Raw genomic sequence first — 15,300 nt, 5'->3', positions numbered from 1 at the left:
GCACCCATTCACCCACTTTCAACCTAATCACCAATTCATTTTTATCATCTAATTAGGTCCTACCACACTATGAAACATATACAAATATTTTCTTTAACTTACAGAAGTTCCACAATGATCCTTAAAACAACCTTTGAAAATAACAAATATTTACATCAAATAGTTTCTACAGCAAAATATTCACAAAGGAGATGCTGAAATCAGGTCGACAGCCAGATCGAGGCTTCCATATCCATGTCCATAGACATATCCAAACCAAAACCAAAACCAAAACCACCGATGATTTAGAATTCAATCTTCTAGCGTAAACCAACTGAGCATACCTTACGAACTAAACTCTCTCATCGTCGACCAATCAACGAGGGCCAAGCTGACCTGTCACCCCCTTAAGTCCGGTCCTCACTGTACTGAGCCCTCTCACTCCTCAGAGGGAAACGTCTTCTCACGAGGTAGGCTAATTCACCACACTAGCCTGGCCTGCAAAACTAGGCAGCATCCATAATGACATGTCCACTCTTATGGGGTTGAAATCCAATTTCTAGTGTCATAGGAGGGGATTTCTTTCGGCTGACTCCTAGGTATGCTACTGCCTCCGCCTGCTAACTACGCAAGCAAGAGAGGAGTTAGCTAAGTAAGGGGAGAAGATGTACCTGCAAATTATCCACTGAAACTAGGAAAATATGGTAGCGAGGCCCCTAAGGAACTACTCCAATCTAGCAGCCCATCTTATAGAGATCATTCCCTGTGATTGAGGAATTACTATGAAGTGCAAGGTGCAGATTTCATTTTTAGGGCAACAAATTCTCCACTTCACAAGAGGGCTCTGTAGAACATTACTACTGACTTCAAGGGAGATGGGACTCAAATCTAGAAAGATTAGGGGATGCTTAAGAAAGCTTATGTGCCATGTTTAATGGCTAATGGAGATGTACTTAAGCCTATTAAAAGATACTCTATCTAATGGATCAAAACATATGAGCTTTTGAGCTAAACCTCTTGCATTGTCATTATGCTTCATCTTCATCATTAGCATTATCATTAGTGCTAATAATGTCTTTCTTGATTGCTAGCATGCTAAGATGATGAGTTTATTTCATTGCTAGGCACCTTAATCATCTCTAGATGCAAATCTCAAGCTAGTATTAGAGCACCAATCATTCCGAGAGTAGTTATGCAACCTACCATTGCTTAGATTATTAAAATTTTAGTTTTACTTAACTAGCTTAGCAATTTTTTCAAATCTTTTTCTAAGATCCAAATCATAAAGAATCAAAGTTTTTGGATTCATTGTCTTCAAGAAGGAACACTTGGGAGCTGGTATATCAACTCAAAGAGTTGTAACACATGAAAGGAGGGTATTATTTGGTCAGATCAAAGGCATCAAAAGGGAGCAGCTAATTGGCGGTGAAATTCCCGCCTGAAGGGTGGAAATTTCAGAATTTCACATCATTCTTGCCACTTTTTGGCTCATGGGTTCAACTCACATGCTAAACATTGAAGCTTTAATTATCAAATCATTCTCTCCTCTAGCAAAAAAAAACCTTAGTTAATAAGATAACTAGTGAAAATTACAATCAATATCTAGAGCCATTTAAGGTTCTAATCTACCCCATCATTGTGGTGTTGCTAAACACTTGTGCGGCATCAAAACCAATTTTTCTCTTAGTCTAGTACTCCAAATCACTCTCCCAAATCAAGGTATTTTTTGGTTTTATAGTTTTTGAATTTAGCAAGCATTAATCTCATCAAATGCATATCTCCACTTCTTGTGTAAGGCATAGACACCGGCTTTAAGTAACCCCATTATAAAGACCTTCCCATCCCCATAAGGAAACCATCTCAAATTCACTCATAGTAGCAGATAAATTTAATGGTGAAGATTTCAAAAAATACACATGATGGCAAGTAAAACTCAAGTTTCCATACATGGCAAGTAAAACTCAATTTTCTATACATGGCAAGTAAAATTCAACTTTATTCTCATCAAAGATGGGCTTTAGGGGATAGTAAGTAGAAAAGAGAAATGTCCACAATTAGAAGGAAAAGATAAAACATTCTGTAAACAAAGAGATGAGATAGCTCTAGCCATTGTTGGATTAGGGCTAGGTGATAGATTCATCCATCACATTGCATCAAAAGATAACTCTAAAAGATAGCTGCTCTAAAGGAGCATGGGATGAAATAGAGAAACTATTTAGTGCTAACAAAGAACTGTGAAATAATTCTAAAATATTAGTTTTTCAGGTTGACCATCCATCAAAGAGTCTGAGTCAGTCCAAGCACATTTAAATAAAATAAAAAAGTGTTATATAACAACTTACATGTGTTGGGTGTCCATTAGAACAGAAGGATGCCATAGCAATCCTCCTTAAGAGCATGACCTTGCAAGTATTTAGCCCAGCACATAGGAAAAGAGGAGGATGCCATAGCAATCATTCTTAATAGCATGACCTTGGAAGCATTTAGCCAAAAAAATACAACTTACTTGAGTTTGGTCTCCAATAAAAGTGGTTTGATGATTTTGTCAGTTCTTCCCTTTACTAAGTGGCATGCATGTGCTCTTTGATTCGGATACTAAATAGGAACTAGATGATCTAGAAACTCCCTGGGGGGGACGAGCAAGGGTATTATTCTTGGTCACCGAGGACCGCATGATTGATCGTACTCATCATTACGCCGCTCTCATTATAGGACATACTTCACCTCCTCGCATTGGCTAACGATAATCCCCTGGACAACACCAGCCAGTATAATACAAATCCTGGAGATGCATGGGAGAAGAATTCCACTGACGATAATCCTTGGACAAATCCTAGAGATGCACGGGAAGAGAATTCCAATGACGAAGAGTCTGGAAGTGATCCTAACCGCCCGGATGGCCTTGTTCGTACATGGAATTTATTAGTCTCTAGTCTCCTCCTCATCTAGATTCTTCTATGGCTGCTCCCTCCTCATCCACTATATCCTCAAAAATTGCCTCATCAAAAAGCGAATTTGCACCTCTAATGACTGAATTTCAAAACTTGGTTGAGCGTTCAATTGCTGTACATATGGCTACCCTCTATCAAATAAAGGTAGGAGCGAATCAAACGTGTCCTATGAGCATACATTCTGCTCTTTTTTACATGAAAGCATGGGATGAATTGAGTTTTTGATAAAAACATCTTTTCTTACCAAAATCCGCTTTGAGACCGGATGGTCGAGTCTATATCCCTTTCTTTTTGAACTGTATACCACAAATATGCATTTAACTGCCTTATCATCAAGCTTACTGCGTTGTTGCTGCTTAGGCACAAGAGCATAAGCAAGATAACCAAAAACATGCAAATGAGCCACAGAAGGCTTCCTGCCATGCCAAGCTTCATAGGAGTTTTAGACTGTAAGGCCTTGGTAGGGTATTTGTTCAACACATAGTTTGCGTACATAGTTACCTCTAACCAAAAATTATGAGGTAAATATTAGGCTTTTACCATACATCGTGCCATCTACCTGTTTGTCCTCTCAGCCACACCATTTTACAGAGGTGTGTGTGGCACTGTACATTGATGCCTTATGTCTTTTTCAACCATTTGATAGGTAGATAAGTCCCCTTATTTTTGATTAATGACACCTTAATCTCTTAACAATATGAGGATATGAGCAAACAAAGGGACCTAACTCTATCTCACGGGAAACATAGTCATTCTAATAGGAATCTATTCCTCCGATCGAACGGCACTCAATGTGCGTGATCCAGGATAGAACAAATCTGCACTTGGTTTATATAGAAGCTAACCCCTTTTCCTCTTGTCCTCACAAGGCATGGTCGCTAGCATGGCCCCCTAAAATGAAACTTGTTTGGGTCCTATTCGGATTGTAATAAATAAATATGTTGGAAAGTTGCCCGACTCGTTGGGTCCACCCACCCATAGGATGGCGCCATCAGGGCACCCATTCACCCACTTTCAACCTAATCACCAATTCATTTTTATCATCTAATTAGGTCCTACCACACTATGAAACATATACAAATATTTTCTTTAATTTATAGAAGTTCCACAATGATCCTTTGTAAGATCCCTGTTCCCACCGAGCAACGGATTCGGGTATTAGCAGCGAAAGTAGCGCTTCTCGCACGGGACAGGGGTCCCACACTCGGGGCCTCGCCCACGGATATCCGGATAAGAGACTAATCCGTCGGTTGTTCCAAAACCGAACACGGAAAAACTTCCTTTACCGGAAAGCACGAGCGATTCCACCAGGATAACTTTTTACTCTAATGTAGTCAAGATCATTTCTGATCGAGATGATCCAATTACATCTATAAGATACTTGGTCAGTTCAAGGAAGAAACTTGCACTTGGATCATTGGGATCAATGCTTTTTTCCCCATTCAAGAGGCACAGCCGTTGATTCCTATCCATAGAACAGTTACTGTCCGGGATTTATTTTATCTATCGTAAAAACAAAAGTTTGAGTCTCGATTTACGGATCCATCAGTCCAGCCTAACCCCATCCGATCCCATGGGTTAGCCAACCGCCCAACCACTGTAGTGATGGGATCCAATTAAGAATTTGGTTAGGTTTCATTATATTTCAACTAATTTTTAGAAATCAACATTTTCCAATCAGCATTTTCAATCAGAATCCAAATCAATTCATCCATTCTCAAACAGAATTAAAAATCATATCAATCACATTCGAAATCATCATCTAGATAGCATTAACGCTTATAATTTCAAGTCTTAGATTTACTCGTATATACTGTCAATAAAGAGCTGCAGTATACTCTCGGTATATACGGGTAGTCACGGCCCTTGGAATTATAAGGTAAATACTATCATGTCTAGGCCTCAAGCAAGTCAGGGATTCTATATAATTGCGGTACTTCCATCTGAAGACCCAATTACCAATTTACGAGTTTCAGTTTGAATATCAAATTGTATGAATTATCTTACACAATTATAACTTTTTTTGTGTTTCTTGATAAATTTTTGACATATTTGTCTTCCCAGTTGATCTTTATTAACCAATGGCTCTGATACCAACTGTAAGATCCCTGTTCCCACCGAGCAACAGATTCGGGTATTAGCAGCGGAAGTAGCGCTTCTCGCGCGAGACAGGGGTCCCACACTCGGGGCCTCGCCCACGGATATCCGGATAAGAGACTAATCCGTCGGTTGTTCCAAAACCGAACACGGAAAAACTTCCTTTACCGGAAAGCACGAGCGATTCCACCAGGATAACTTTTTACTCTAATGTAGTCAAGATCATTTCTGATCGAGATGATCCAATTACATCTATAAGATACTTGGTCAGTTCAAGGAAGAAACTTGCACTTGGATCATTGGGATCAACGCTTTTTTCCCCATTCAAGAGGCACAGCCGTTGATTCCTATCCATAGAATAGTTACTGTCCGGGATTTATTTTATCTATCGTAAAAACAAAAGTTTGAGTCTCGATTTACGGATCCATCAGTCCAGCCTAACCCCATCCGATCCCATGGGTTAGCCAACCGCCCAACCACTGTAGTGATGGGATCCAATTAAGAATTTGGTTAGGTTTTATCCCGGGTACCAAGGAAAAGAGTTCCAAGGCCCCCTAGCTGGAAGTTCATGCAAAATAAAACTAGTCACACCACTCACACACCCAATATGAAATTACCTTTTTCAACCAGATTCAGCCAGTTTAAAACAATCCTTTAATAAAACCATATTATCACTGATCACAATCTTCCAATTTATCCAATTGATTCTTAATTTCCCATCATTCCTTCATCAGAGTATCTATGGCATCATTGGCAACTAGAACGCTCAGGGGCCGTTTCGATAGTTCCTAGCCCTTAATACTCGGCAATATAATCACTTATCAAGATGGACTCTCGTTGAAGATGAGCAAGATCAACCAACAGATCCATATAAGGAGCCATGGACTCATCCATTGAAGACCAGCAAGGTCAATCAACTAGATCCATGCCCGATTTCAGAAAACAACTCCAACTCTGTTCCAATATCTTCCTCGACGCACGCGTGGGTATCCTAGGTGACCCAGAGCCCGAGCACCGTATGGTCAGCACCCTCTAGGATCCTTCGCAGAAGGTAACCTAGCGCTTCACGCATAGGCCGCTTCCTTGGCCCCTCATCCACCGTACCGGAAGCTCACCATTTTAATCGCACCGAGGCTGGTCAAGACCTCAGCCGACCTTGCTACGCGAGACGTCCTTCATTGACTCCCCATCAGCAGTTGCAACTTTACCATCACGACTTTAATCACAAGACGGTCAAAATGCTCCCCCCAGCATTCTTGACATAAAACAATCATTTACAAACAGCATTTACAAACAGTTTACAATACAATTTCTATTTTAACTTTCGTTTTTCCACATTATCCCTCATCAATCTACATTACTTATTCCATATTCCATTTATATGTATACTCATCCCATCACATCATTTCCATCTCATCACTTCAGATTCCCTCACATCACATATCGTATAATCACATCCATACATCCACATCTATATGCGTACATTCACATCTACATGCATACATCTACATCTCTATGCATACATCCACATCCACATTCACATTCACCTCCATACATCTACATCTATATGCATATATCCACCTCCACATTCACATCCACATCTATACATCTACATCTACATGCATACATCCACCTCTACATCCACATCTACATCTATACACCTACATCTATACACCTACATCTACATACATCCATCCACATCTCCATTTACATCCTCATCTACACATCTATTTCTACATGCATACATCCACATCTCCATGCATACATCCACCTCCACATTCACACTCACACCCATACCTCTACATCTACATGCAAACATCCATATCTCCATGCATAATAATATTCTTTTAATTAATCTAGGATGATAGTTCCTAGAATATGGTAGGAAGTCCTCTTTTTATGCTTTGAATGAAATTATTTTATGCGTAATTTCTATAAAAATTTTGCCATAGCTCCGCTACTATGACTGATAAATCTCAAATTTTTTTTAAGAGATAAGGCTCATTATTAAAGAAATAATTAGAATGGTCTCTAATTGGATCATCAATCCATAATGGTCTCTAATTGGATCATTAAGAAAATAATTAGAATGGTCTTTAATTGGATCATCAATCCATAATGGTCTCTAATTGGATCATTAAGAAAATAATTAGAATGGTCTTTAATTGGATCATCAATCCATAATGGTCTCTAATTGGATCATTAAGAAAATAATTAGAATGGTCTCTAATTGGATCATCAATCCATAATGGTCTCTAATTGGATCATTAAGAAAATAATTAGAATGGTCTCTAATTGGATCATCAATCCATAATGGTCTCTAATTGGATCATTAAGAAAATAATTAGAATGGTCTCTAATTGGATCATCAATCCATAATGGATTGAATCATCAATATACATAAACTAAAAACATAGAAAAAAGCCATTAATTTGGCCTCAAGCATAGCTTAATCTTGGATTAAGGGAAAGCCTTATGAAAAGTTTCATTTGGATTGAAAAGGGTCATGAGTATGACCATTTCTTAAGTGAGAGAGAGAAAAACCATTAGAATTAAATATAAATAGAATCTTATGTAATTCTTTACTATCATTAATTAATTAACTTGAATAGCATTTCAAAAACCATATCAATTAAGCTTCTCAAGCTTGAGAGGGGTTGAGAAGAGAGAATCATTGAGAAATTATAGAAAAGATCAAGATTCAATATACTTACCTTATAATTTGCTTGATTCTTTATTCACGGTAGAGGCCCCCAACCAATCAATTGGTTTAGTATGTTGATGGAGCCACCAATGGAGATTGAAGAAAGAGAGAAGTATCAAAAACTAGTGAATTATTAAAGAATTCACAGTTCTTGGCTTAGGTAGAGTAGAGTAACAATGCATAAGACACTATATCTACATAAAGAATTCATAGTTCTTGGCTTAGGTGGAGTAGAGTAACAAAGCATAAGACACTATCTAATTTGGTTTAGGTGGAGTAGAGTAACAAAGCATAAGATACTATCTAATTTGGCTTAGGTGGAGTATAGTAACAAGGCATAAGATACTATCTAATTTGGCTTAGGTGGAGTAGAGTAACAAAGCATAAGACACTATCTAATTTGGTTTAGGTGGAGTAGAGTAAAAAAGCATAAGATACTATCTAATTTGGTTTAGGTGGAGTAGAGTAACAAAGCATAAGACACTATCTAATTTGGTTTAGGTGGAGTAGAGTAACAAAGCATAAGACACTATCTAATTTGGTTTAGGTGGAGTATAGTAACAAGGCATAAGACACTATCTAATTTGGCTTAGGTGGAGTAGAGTAACAAAGCATAAGACACTATATATTTTTCAACAAGGGGAAGGCTTCTATTTATAGGAAAATTTGAGCTCCTAACCAAACAAACTGATTCTAGAATTTTCCAAGTCAGTTTGGTCACTTTTTGACCATTTTTAGGTCAGTTAAGCTAACTTTTTGGAACTAGACTTGAATGAGGAGAGTGGAGAGATGAAATATCTCAATTTTTATGAGTTTAAAACTCATTCAAGCATGTGAAATATGCACCTCCTTTAAAGAACTCTCCTTCCTTACATATGTGTCATAGTTTTTTTTATTAATAAACCTTGTACATTTTCAACTCTTCATCTTATGTGAAATATGCACCTCCTTTAAAAAACTCCCCTTCCTTACATATGTGTCATAATGGAATCATTTTAATATTGCTCATAGTTTTTTATTAATAAACCTTGTACATTTTCAACTCTTCATCTTATGTGAGTATTTAAGGGACTCCCCTTCCTTACATATGTGTCATAATAAAATCATTATACCCAAAATATCTCATATTTTTAATATTGCTCATAGTTTTTTACTAATAAACCTTGTACATTTTCAACTCTCCACCTCAAGTGAGCATTTACTCATTTTTGGGTATTTTCTTCATACAATTAGGATTTATCTCCTCCCTACACATGGATTGATGCTATTGGCCCATAGGAACCTTAATTGGACCATAGTCTAAAGATTTCTGAAAATCTAGACCTTTAGGCTAAGGTTCTTTATACCTATTTCCAATTAATTCCAATTGCACATTGGAAAATTCTTTTTAAATTTCTGTTTCAGGGGAACTCATCTGAATTATAAGAGATATTTTTCTATCCAAAAATATTCAAAATCTGAATATTCTCTCTCTAGAATAGTAGACAACATATTGAATACATCACTACTGCCAGCCCATGACTGTCTACCAAATGAAAAATCTTTCAACACACTTCAAGTACCCAGTATTCACTCAATGCAACCTCGGATGGCTGCCAAAGTAGGTGAATCACTTGCTAGTTGTTGGCAGCCATCTGGGGTATGAAAAATCATACAGAGTAGAGAATAGAGTGTTACTGGCACAAGTATGATGGTCGATGTTGTTGAAGCAACAATAGATGCTATTGCACACCAAATCTTTGCTGCTGCACAACCCAAACGCCCAAAATAATCGAGCAAAACCAATCCGAAATGATGCCTCTTTAGAAACCTTGTGGTGCCCAAAACGTGTCTGAAACACACCTGAATCGCGCGGCAGATCCCAAAAAATTAGTATACTTTCTATACATCACACTACAATATATACATTCTTCTTTATAAGAGGGTATCTCAATCGGAGACAAAAAAAAATAGGGTTGTGGAGGAGGGAGGTAGACTACTAGCTCTGATACCAATTGTTGGAATCGGGGTTAGGGTTGCAACAATGCACACACATAAGATAAAAAAGCTTGAGAGCACACAAAATCATTAGATTAGAATAAACGAATGTGTGCCAAATACAAAAGATAAGTGCACATCCCAAAATGAGTAGATAAGAGGGTCACATACGCACAGGGAAAAGAACCTCCTAGTGAGGAAAAAAGTACCCCGAGAGTCCTAAGTGTGTTCACACACATCACTACCATATAATTCAACAAGGCTGAAGAACTCATTCATCATAATGGTGGATTCATGAGATGAGGGAAGGTAGCGATCCTTCATAGCATGTTTAATGTCACTTCAAGTCTAGGAACCTCCTTCGGTGACCCCCCTTGCCTTAACACCATTGTTTCCACCAAAGTTTACAATCTCTAGTGAGACAAAACCTAGCAAGCATGGATTGATTTCTAACTCCTATTTTGGCATTTGAAAAACAGTCATCCATAGCCTCAATCTATACTTCCACATCTCTTTCAATATTTGAGCCTGTCCCATTGAATGAGAGAGGTTGCATTTGTTTGAGCAGGAGCTTCTTCTCCTGTGTATCTATGTATAATGCATTGGGAACAAGAAGTTGATGACCTTGGTTTATCAATGCGAGGTTAAGTTTAGAATTATAATACTTAGGCTACCTAGTCTTACAATAATCACAAGAACACTAAGTGCAAGAAATTCCAAATCCTTTATTCCAAGCTTTAATATTTACAAGAGAAACTATTGATTACAAGGATTGAGTTATACAAATCAATATTTACATGATGGTAAGCTTCTAGTAAAATTGTGAGGCATTAGAATTGAAACATTAAGGAGGATCTACCAAGGTTTCTAAAACTCGATAAGTCTCTGGGAAGGGAGGCAAACCATGAGTTGAGCTTCGGCTAACAACTACTCTATTGGGAGGCAAAACCTCAGTCACTTTGTCATAGACCCATTGATTTTTTAGTATATGAGTTCCGTTGATGGTTCTAAGGGTATCATTTTGAGGAGTGCCAAGGGACCAAAACAAGTAAACCAGTTGAAGGGCTAAATTAGCTTTTCTATGATGTGGATCATGGCATCACAGAACTCAAAGTTTAGGGAGCAACAACATGCACTAGAACACTAAGAATTGAGAAGAGCAATCCATCCCATCCTACATCTAGACATAACTAGATTAGTCTATCAAGAAAGCCTAGCAATCAAACAATACGACACACAATTACCTAAACCATGCTTGGATACCACGTGTAAGGTCCTCGCCCTAGCTAGGTCAAGGGAAACCCTTTGATAGGTAGATAAGTACCCTTATTTTCGATTAATGACACCTTAATCTCTTGACAATATGAGGATACGAGCAAACAAAGGGACCTAACTCTATCTCACGGGAAACCTAGTCATTCTAATAGGAATCTATTCCTCCAATCGAATGCCACTCAATGTGCGTGATCCAGGATAGAACAAATCTGCACTTGGTTATGGAAGCAAACCCCTTTTCCTCTTGTCCTCACAAGGCATGGTCGCTAGCATGGCCCCCTAAAACAAAACTTATCTGGGTCCTATTCGGATTGTAATAAATAAATATGTTGGAAAGTTGCCCGACTCGTTGGGTCCACCCACCCATAGGATGGCACCATCAGGGCACCCATTCACCCACTTTCAACCTAATCTCACCAATTCATTTTTATCATCTAATTAGGTCCTACCACACTATGAAACATATACAAATATTTTCTTTAATTTACAGAAGTTCCACAATGATCCTTAAAACAACCTTTGAAAACAACAAATATTTACATCAAATAGTTTCTACAGCAAAATGTTCACTTAAAAGAGATGCTGAAATCAGGTCGGCAGCTAGATCGAGGCTTCCATATCCATGTCCATAGACATATCCAAACCAAAACCAAAACCACCAATGATTTAGAATTCGATCTTCTAGCGTAAACCAGCCAAGCATACCTTACGAACTAAATCAACGAGGGCCAAGCCGACCTGTCACCCCCTTAGGTCATGTGGGTGTACCGAAGGAAGTTCAAGCCCTCATCCAGGTAGAAGAAACTCATGAGAGAGCAACAAAGCACAGCCTTCGGGTCAGATGAGCTAGAAGACATGAATCTAGGCGACATGGAGCACCCCAAGATAGTTTGCTCTAGAATTGAAAGAAAAACTCTAGAACTTATTAAAATCATATGTGGATGTATTTCCTTGGAGCTACAAAGATATGAAGGGCGTTGATCCTCAACTTTATCAACATCATATCAATCATAAGGAGGATGTTGTTCCCATTAAGCAAGCAACAGCGGTACCGGATGAATCCAAATTATGCAAAACAAATTGAGGAAATTGATAAACTCTTGAAACTAGGATTCATATATCCGGTGGAAAGGTGACATGGTTGTTGCCAATAGTGATTGTGCTAAAAGAGAATGGAAAGCTCCGTGTCTATTTGGATTACTGGAAGCTCAATGTTGCAACAGAGATAAATCCTTTCCCACTTCTGTTCATAGATTCCTTGGTAGATGCCACCTGCAGACCTTGATATGTATTCTTTCTTGGATGGTTTCGCTGTATACAATCAAGTCCTGATGGCCCCAGATGATCGTGAAAAGACAACTTTTGTCACAAAATGGGGAGCATTTGCTTCCAATGTGATGACATTTGAGTATATTGGGAAGATCTAAGGGCTGGTTCCTAGGTTCCCTATGCAATAGAGTGAAAAGGGGTGGGGGAAGAGGTGAACATGGCACCATCATCCATGGCTCCAACTTGGATGTTCCTTGTGTAGGGATTAATTCCTTAGTTTTTTAGTACGTGGGTAGCTTTTGTGTAAAGCACAATTTTGGAAAGAGGTCTAGATGTAGCAAAAACAAGACTTAACAAAATGGGTAGAGGCTACACCACAAGCTACAAATAGAAGAAAGACTACAATGCAAGTAGTGGTGGGTACCAAGGTTAGTGCAAGCTATTTCTAAGCTTAGAATAGTCTTTGTGTGCACTAAACATGCCCAAAAATGTGTGGGTGGGGTATGTTAGGAGTGGGGGATCAGTGTAGGTTTTTGGACTTTTCGGTTAGAAGCTTTGGGACTTTAGGGATATGCCTTTGGACTATCTGGGCATATACATGTAAATGCTCCCAGCTAAACCAGCTCTACCCTTTGTAGGGAGCACTCTAACTTAATGTGTAAGGAGTAAAAGGAGGGTTTACTACTTATATTGGCTCCCCATAATATAAGCATAAAAATGTTGCTTAAAATAGTCTTTGAAAACAACAATATTAATCAAACAGTTCTTATAGCAAAATGTTCAAAAAAGAAATAGTGAAACTGGCTTTATAGTCCATAGACATATCCAAACCAAACCCAAAACCAGTAACGATCTAGAATTTAGTCTTCTAGCCTAAACCAGCAGGGCATACCTCATGGACCATACATACTCCATCATCGACCAGTCTCTCGACAAGGGCCAAGGTAGCCTATCACCCCTTGCTGCTTGTACCAAACCCTCCCGCTCCTCATAGGAGATGTCCACCCTCGTTGGGGTGGAAACCAATTCCCAGTGGCATAGGAGGGGATTACCTTAGGAGCTTGCTTGTACCTTTGCCTACCGACTATGCAAGCAAGAGCAGAGTTAGCCAAGTAGGGGAGACGATGTACTATGCAAAACAAATTGAGGAAATTGATAAACTCTTGAAACTAGGATTCATATATCCAGTGGAAAGGTGACATGGTTGTTGCCAATAGTGATTGTGCTGAAAGAGAATGGAAAGCTTCGTGTCTATTTGGATTACTGGAAGATCAATGTTGCAACAGAGACAAATCCTTTCCCACTTTTGTTCATAGATTCCGTGGTAGATGCCACCTGCAGACCTTGAGATGTATTCTTTCTTGGATGGTTTCGCTGTATACAATCAAGTCCTGATCGCCCCAGATGATCGTGAGAAAAGACAACTTTTGTCACAAAATGGGGAGCATTTGCTTCCAATGTGATGACATTTGAGTATATTGGGAAGATCTAAGGGCTGGTTCCTAGGTTCCCTATGCAATAGAGTGAAAAGGGGTGGGGGAAGAGGTGAACATGGCACCATCATCCATGGCTCCAACTTGGATGTTCCTTGTGTAGGGATTAATTCCTTAGTTTTTTAGTACGTGGATAGCTTTTGTGTAAAGCACAATTTTGGAAAGAGGTCTAGATGTAGCAAAAACAAGACTTAACAAAATGGGTAGAGGCTACACCACAAGCTACAAATAGAAGAAAGACTACAATGCAAGTAGTGGTGGGTACCAAGGTTAGTGCAAGCTATTTCTAAGCTTAGAATAGTCTTTGTGTGCACTAAACATGCCCAAAAATGTGTGGGTGGGGTATGTTAGGAGTGGGGGATTAGTGTACGTTTTTGGACTTTTCGGTTAGAAGCTTTGGGACTTTAGGGATATGCCTTTGGACTATCTGGGCATGTACATGTAAATGCTCCCAGCTAAACCAGCTCTACCCTTTGTAGGGAGCACTCTACCCACTTAGTGTGTAAGGAGTAAAAGGAGGGTCTACTACTCATATTGGCTCCCCATAATATAAGCATAAAAATGTTCCTTAAAATAGTCTTTGAAAACAACAATATTAATCAAATAGTTCTTATAGCAAAATGTTCAAAAAAGAAACAGTGAAACTGGCTTTACAGTCCAAAGACATATCCAAACCAAACCCAAAACGAGTAACGATATAGAATTTAGTCTTCTAGCCTAAACCAGCTGGGCGTATCTCATGGACCATACATACTCCATCATCGACCAGTCTCGACAAGGGCCAAGCCAGCCTGTCACCCCCTGCTGCTTGTACCAAACCCTCCCGCTCCTCATAGGAGATGTCTACTTATGAGGTGGGCTGATTCACCAGACTAGCTTGGGCCCACAAAACTAGGCAGCATCCATAATCACATGTCCACCCTCGTTGGGGAGGAAATCCAATTCCCAGGGTCATAGGAGGAGATTACCTTGGGAGCTTGCTTGTGACTTCGCCTACCGACTATGCAAGCAAGAGCAGAGTTAGCCAAGTAGGGGAGATGATGTACTAGAACATAAGAATTGAGAATAGCAATCCATCGCATCCTACATCTAGACATAACTAGATTAGTCTATCAAGAAAGCCTAGCAATCAAACAATATGACACACAATTACCTAAACCATGCTTGGATACCACTTGCAAGGTCCTCGCCCTAGCTAGGTCAAGGGAAACCCTTTGATAGGTAGATAAGTCCCCTTATTTTTGATTAATGACACCTTAATCTCTTGACAATATGAGGATACAAGCAAACAAAGGGACCTAACTCTATCTCACAGGAAACATAGTCATTCTAATAGGAATCTATTCCTCCGATCGAACGGCACTCAATGTGCGTGATCCAAGATAGAACAAATCTGCACTTGGTTTAATTTAAGCTAACCCCTTTTCCTCTTGTCCTCACAAGGCATGGTCGCTTGCATGGCCCCCTAAAACGAAACTTGTTTGTGTGAGATCCCCCTGTTCCCACTGAGCAACGGATTCGGGTACTAGCAGCGGAAGTAGCACTTCTCGCGCGG

The sequence above is a fragment of the Cibotium barometz genome, chromosome 66 (genome assembly GCF_041138505.1).
Source record: "Cibotium barometz isolate CiBa-2024 chromosome 66, ASM4113850v1, whole genome shotgun sequence".
NCBI lineage: Eukaryota > Viridiplantae > Streptophyta > Polypodiopsida > Cyatheales > Cibotiaceae > Cibotium > Cibotium barometz.
The sequence above is the reverse complement of the archived record's forward strand: the minus strand, read 5'-3'. Positions refer to the sequence as shown.